Below are 7,176 nucleotides of genomic sequence, written 5' to 3'. Positions count from 1 at the left end.
GTGGTAGCGCGCACCTGTAGTTCCAGCTACTTGGAAGGCTGAGGCGGAAGGATCGCTGGCATCCAGCAGGCGAGGCTGCGGTGGCCAGGAGTGGCCACTGCACTCCAGTCTGGGCAACAGAGTGAGACTCCAACTCAAAAAAAAAAAAGTCTACCTGCATAATGAACATTTGTATACCTAACCCTGAATTGTACCCCAAATCTTTAAAATAAAAAAAAATTAAAAACTAAAAAAAAAAAAAGAAAAACTGTAGGAATCTGCTCTTTATTCATTCGTCTGTTCATTCACTATTTCAGCTGGACTGAAGCTGACTAGTAGGATAAATAGCATAAATGTTAAAGCAAATGCTGAATTCAAACCTCAGTTTGGATATTTACACTGACTTCTCTCAAGACATCAGTTCATCTAGCTATTAAAAGAAATAAATAGCATTGTCAATGTGTGTAAAATATTGAATACTATGTCTAAAACACAGTCAGTGACAAGTAATCAGTGTGCAATTATTCCAATGCAATGTTTTTCTCAATCATGGCTATGTTAAGGCCACAATTGCTATTCCGCTAAGTTCAACAACTATTTATTGTGCATCTGACAAAATGCTCGACCCTGCAATTGGTTTGGTGGATGCAAAGTTTCATATGACAGACCCTTCCCTCAAGAAGATGACTTTCTGTAGTGGCAGATAAACACATCAACATACAAACGCAACCAGAATAATAGTCTCTGGTGTAAGGAAAACCAAAGGGTACAAATTATTTTTTTTTAAAGTAAGATACAAGGGAAGGAGGAGTAAGTTCATTAACGTGGATGATAACTGTGAATTCAGAGCCAAGAAGTGACCTTGATTCACTAGGATGACGGCAGCAGAATGAAAATAGCTGAGCTTTAAAGATTTGATAGAATGTGGACTTGTGAAGATGAAAGAATTAAGAAGGTGGCAGTGTCAACAGCCCATCAAAATTTTTACAGCATGGTCGTTTAAAGGTATTATAAGCCGGGCTTGGTGGCTCAGCCCTGTAATCCCGCATTTTGGGAGGCTGAGGTGAGTGGATGCCTGAGCCCGCGGGTTCGAGACCTGCCTGGACAACTTGGCAAGATCTCATCTCTACAATAAATCAAAAAATCAGCCGGGCATGGTAGCACGTGCCTGTAACTCTGGCTACTCGAAAGGCTGAGGTGGAAGGATTGCCGGAGCCCAGCAGGTTGAGGCTGCGGTGGCCAGGAGTGGCCACTGCACTCCAGTCTGGGCTACAGAGTGAGACTCCAACTCAAATAAATAAATAAATAAATAAATAAATAAATAAATAAATAAACAAATAAATAAATAAATAAAGGTATTACAGAGTTATTTTATTTGACTGAAGCAGTGGGTGTGTGTGCCAGAGTAAATGGGGAGGTTTGAAACAAGACTCGTGGCAAGACATAAAAGGTTTTAAAAAAATTTTTTTAGAAAGAACTTAAATCACACTACACGTTCTAAGGTCAGCTAGTGGTTCTGCTTTCTTCAGTTTATATTTTGATATGTTTTGGTCTCTTGACAAATACAATTAGATAAAAAGAAGGTTTATGAAAACTATAGTAAAATCAATGTTTCATTTTGATGTTATACTGAGAGAATAACTAAGAACTCTAAAACTGAAATCTTAAATTCAAAAATTAAATCTGTGCTTCCCTCCCATACCCTCATTATTTTTTTAGTGATGAAAGCCAAAAATCTACTGCTGCTACTTTCAGTTCAGACTCAGACTATAAACAAGAAGAAAAGATTCATTGTACCTAATACCATAAAACAAAAATACAAGAATTATTCCATTTACGACAGTTTTAGTCAATCTAGCTCATGTTTTTAAAGAACTCAGAGTGGAATTCATCTCCAAAGCTCAGAGAGTTGGACCAAAATCCTCCTGAGAAAACTGAAGCTTTTCTGAAGACCACTGAAATAGCTTCTTGCACTGAAATCTTTTTTTTCATGGTATCTGCCTCTGACCCCGTCAACCTTACGCCTCTTAAATAGTACAGCCCATTGATCACATAGGCTACTCCAGAAAGCTTTCTCCAGGAAGGTTTCCCTATCTCATGTGACTGAATTAATTTTTCACTTTTTGCATCTGTGTTTCCGTGTCCTGATCATACCCTATATTTCTTGTCTTCACAACTTTGTTTATTTGATGGTTTACCTGTATTTACTTTACTATATTTACTGGTATATCTGTAGTCCCTAGGAAAGAGACATGAAATTCATCTCTTCAATATAAATTTAAAATAGAAATGTAATCAATAAATATACAACAGTGTTTTCGCTTGCTAAAGAAATTTGAGGAAATAGAATTTAGCCTCATTATTCATCATTGGATTTGCAGTGTCCAGGAATATATATAGAAGTTGAGTTGTGCTTGCAAATTAAAAGATATGAGGACAACCAGGAGCAGTGAAGATTCTCTCTCTCACCTTTTCCACATTGCCCAGACCCTCAGTGTCTAGAAGGACCAGGGTGTGGTTTAGTTTGGTGGGATGGGGCACACACCACATCCAGATGCCTTTGGTTTCAGACCTCACCGTGGAACCCAGAGAAAAGCCTGTGGAAGAGGAGAAGTAACAAAGGGTAACAATAGGTAGACCAGAATGCCTAAGGGTTGCATTTGTTAAACATATAGGAATGTAAATGCCTGGAATGGGAATGGGGGAAAGGGTTTCTTTCATATCAACAAAGAGAACCAACTTAATCTGTACTTATATGAGTATATTAAAGACGTTCTAAAACTTGTTTTCTTTCTTAAACTTGTTTAGTGTGCTGAGACTCTATCCTAATGGTGCTGAGCTACTGACCCAGAGAGGAAGTAAGACCTTAGTGGGAAAAAAATGGCTGCATGGTCTTTAAAGACAGGAGCACCTAACAGGACCATAGGTTGAGTTTCTTAAAAATTGATTTAGAAGACTGGGCGCGGTGGCTCATGCCTATAAACCCAGTACTTTGGGAGACTGAAGTGAGAAGATTGCCTGAACCCATGGGTTTGAGACCAGTCTGGGCAACTTGGTGAGACCTCATCTCTACAATAAATCAAAATATTAGCTGGATATGGTGGCACATGCCTGTAGCTCCAGTTACTTGTAAGGCTCAGACTGAACGATCACCTGAGCCCAGCAGGCTGAGGCAGCAGTGGTCGTCCAGCCTGGACTACAGAGTGAGACTCCAGCTCAAAATAAATAAATAAATAAAATAAGCAAGAAAAAAGACTTCACAAAATAAGCAGTGTAAACAGCAAATACATATGTGAAAATGCACTCAAATTTATTTATACTGAGATAAATAGCATGCAGCTATGCAGTTGATGGATCAGCAAAAATTAGTCTTCTCTTGTCAAAATTTTATAGAATGTATAGAATTCTCAATTACTGCTAATGAGCATGCAAATTACATGTGAATTTTAAAAGACTATTTGATTTTATCTAGAAATTTTACCAACACTCTGATTCAGAAATTCCACTTTCTGACCATGTTACACAAGGGAAGATTTTGTACATTTGCACTAGGATTTAAATATAAGAGTATTCATGACAGCCTCATTAATTAAAAACAAGAACAGGAAATAATACCAATGTTTATCAACAACAAATAAACAGTCGTGAGACAGTGTCATACTATTTTTAGTAAAAATAAATGAACTATGGGTACAAATAACACAAAAATCTTATATACTACTTATTGAGCAACAGAAGCAAGATATCTAAGAATTATACATAAAGTTAAAAGCGGATCAAACCAAGCTACTTTTTGGAATGCATATATATTTTGTAGAACCAGTTTTTTAAAAATCAAGAGCAGGAGAAATGTCCCCTAAAAAAACCAAAATATTGTTGAGTTCTAGTGAGGGTATAAGATGATATGATTTTTAGATGTTTAGGGCTGGTAATGTTTTATTTCATGATCTGCATAGTGATTAAATAGGTGTTTAATTTATAGTCATTAACTTTACATATGTGTTCTGTTTACTTTTTACATGTCATAGTTCATATGTTAGAAAGACTAAATAGGGAAAAAGAAGGGAGCATAAATTATCAAAATTTTGCTATAAAATGGAACAAAAAAATTGGACAGTAGCTCTATTAATTTATTTATTTGAGTTGGAGTCTCACTCCGGCACTCAGGCTGGAGTGCAATGCATGCTCACGGCCGCTGCAACTTCAACTTCTTTTTTTTCTCTTTCTTCGGTTCCACAAGGGCTTTATTGGGGCTGGGGAGCTCAGTCTTTCTTGGCCGCCGCCTTCTTCATGGCGGCCAGCACGTTGCTCAGCTCCTCCACGCTTCCTCTTGGCGCGGATGTGCGTCCCCACCCGTGTCTTGATGAACTTGAGTGCCCGCTTGTCCTTGGAGACCTTGAGCAGCTCCATGTCGCGCCGGTCATAGGAGTCGAAGCCGCACACCTCCCAGATCACGTCCCCCACGAACTTGGCGTGCTTGGTCAGGCCCCCGCCGTGGCGGCTGTATCTCGGCTTGCTCATGTTCTTGGTCACCTTGTGGCCCTTGTTGAGACCCACAGCCATGGGGTATTTGAAATGTACTATTTGAAATGACCAGGTACTCTGTGCAAAAGTGATGTACAAGAAAGGAAATGGAATAATTAATTGCTGGAACTGAGCTTCCGAGTAGGAGAAAGTGAATGAGATAGAAAAGATCCATGGAACCCTTAGGAAAGTAGGGTTGGAATGACTGTTTACTACTAGAAAAAAGAGTGAGATTTTGGGGACATATAGGGTTGAGGTTGTAAATTTGATAGTGAGAATTAGAAGTTTTCTTCACTGGGAGAAGTCACTTCACTGTGATCTGCCGGTGTCATCACTAGTTCTGAGCAAATGGCTCCAGCCCAGGACCACACTCACCATGGTTGTGTCCTGCAAGACGATTCATGAGATAGGATTTTCCTGTGCGATACAGCCCTACAATGGCCACCACTACCATGGGTTGAGAAATCTTTTCAAGAATCTGTATTGCTTTCAGATTCACCTTTAGCTGCTCATTCTGGTTTTCCACTAGACAAATGGGGGCCTTCATAATGGATTCAGAGGCCATGGTAACCTGCAACACAGAAAAACCACTCGGTAGAATGCAAGATGCTGAAGTCATCCTAAGAGTTGCCCACAGCACATTCTTGTCAGCTTCCTGCTTGAGGAAAGGGTCTACATTTTGAATGTTTCTACATTTTGAATGTTTTTTAATGAAGAATATTTTATCTAACAAGCCAAGGACTAATACAGATAACTTATGTACATTATCTCATGATTGTTACAAGAACCCTAAAAGAGCCTTGCCATGGTGATTATAAAATAGATAGAATAAGAAAAGCAAAGCACTGATGACAGAACCCCAAGAACACGAATATGTTGGGATAAGCATAAGCAGAAGGCAACACAGAGGAGATTAGGAGGGATCAGACAAGCTTCTAGGCATTTCAGAGTTTGTCCTCTCTCTAATTTAATAAATATTGTTGAATACCTACCACACGCTAAACACCATTTCAGGTGCTCAGTATAAAGCAAGGAACAAAATCAATACAAACTCTTGCCTCTTGGAGTTTTATTCTAGTGGGGGAAGAGAAAATATATAAAGCAAATAATCAAGAAAAATATATCTGAACACTAAACGATGGTATTTCTCAAGAGATAGTAAGCAGGAAATGGGAACAGGGAGTCTTGGGAATTGAATGTGTATAAAAGGTAGTCAGAAGCCGGGCTCGGTGGCTCAGCCTGTAATCCCGCGCCTTTGGGAGGCTGAGGTGAGTGGATTGCCTGAGCCCGCGGGTTTGAGACCTGCCTAGGCAGCGAGACCTCATCTCTACAATAAATAAAAAAATCAGCGGGGCGTGGTGGCGTGCGCCTGTAATTCCAGCTACTCGGAAGGCTGAGGTGGAAGGATCGCCGGAGCCCAGCAAGCGAGGCTGCGGTGGCCGGGAGCTGCCATTGCACTCCAGTCTGGGCGACAGAGTGAGACTCCAACTCAAAAACAAACAAACAAACAAAAACACAACAACAACAACAACAAAAAATAAAAGGTAGTCAGCAGATGCCTTCCTGAGAAAGACAAAATGAAGGTGATCATTAATTGACCTTTATGAGGACAGATTCAGTGTGTTGGTGACAGCAGGAGCAGGCTGAAGAGGGAAATAACCATAGAAGAAAGAGGAGATAAATAATGTAGCTCTCTCTTAAAACACAGGACAGATGTTTATAGTAACTAGACAAATGAGTCCCAAGAATTAATTTATTTAGCTGGAAAAATATATATTTCTTATATAAACATTGACAGGGAGGAAATCCAGTAATCAGGTTGTTTTAGGCTCTGCCTGGATCTGACAGTCCCACAGCTCAGCAAGGCTCTACTTTAAGTGTTTTCATCATAGTGAGCGGGGGCCCTTCATGAAATCAAGAGACAGAAAGCAGTCAAAGAATGCTAACTAGCTCTTTATCTTCTCAAAGACAAAGCTAAGCAACATTCATGTGTTTCTTTACTTTTCTAGCTGTGTGACCACTAGAAAGATGATCAGTTTGTATGTGCCTCAGTTATATCTTCTGTAAAATGAAAATACTAATAATAAAGTCTATGGGTCAGTTAAGGGAGTAAACAGATCTTTCAGATGCTCTTAAAATCTTGCCTAGGACATGGTAGATCCTAGTTAAGCATTTTTTTTTTTTTTGAGTGTCTAAGATGTCGATGAGGGTGGTTTCTAAATAAAGTGGAAGATTGGCTTTGTACAGAAACACTGTCACTGCTCTCCTGAGTGTAAGAACAAGCTCAAGGCGTTTTTTTCACCACAAGGATGAATAGGCAAGAAATAATTCAGTGGGAAAGACCGACTGGAGGGCACCGACACAGGGTAAGTCAGAAGAGGGGGACTCAGAGCTATGCTGATACATCACATCACAGATACTGCAGGCAAGGTGCCAGTGTTCAAACTCTAGTGTTCAAATCAATGAGTGAGTGTGAGGCTTTGAAAATGGAGTTTGCCTCTGTAAACCTAACCTGTTTTTAATCAGTGTTATGGGTAAGCAACCCTGACTGCCTGATTCATCTCTATAATGCTGATTTAAAATAGACTGTCAAATAATTTAATTTCCAAAATTCATTTACTATCTCTACAGTGAGCAATTCTGGCAGTATGTTCATACATACCAATATGTTCT

The 7,176-nt window shown here is 39.5% G+C and overlaps 2 pseudogenes; both read right to left on the bottom strand.

Moving 5' to 3' along the window:
• The window catches only part of LOC103273332, a 36,148-nt pseudogene extending 31,080 nt beyond the window's left edge, over window positions 1-5,068 (bottom strand).
• LOC110596762 lies at window positions 4,242-4,835 on the bottom strand (annotated as a pseudogene).
• Window positions 5,069-7,176: the final 2,108 nt, after the last annotated feature.

Source organism: Carlito syrichta, unplaced genomic scaffold (genome assembly GCF_000164805.1).
Source record: "Carlito syrichta isolate Samal-C Ts95f unplaced genomic scaffold, Tarsius_syrichta-2.0.1 Scaffold313996, whole genome shotgun sequence".
Classification (NCBI taxonomy): Eukaryota; Metazoa; Chordata; class Mammalia; order Primates; family Tarsiidae; genus Carlito; species Carlito syrichta.
Note: the sequence above shows the minus strand (reverse complement) of the source record. Positions and strands in the feature narration are given on the sequence as shown.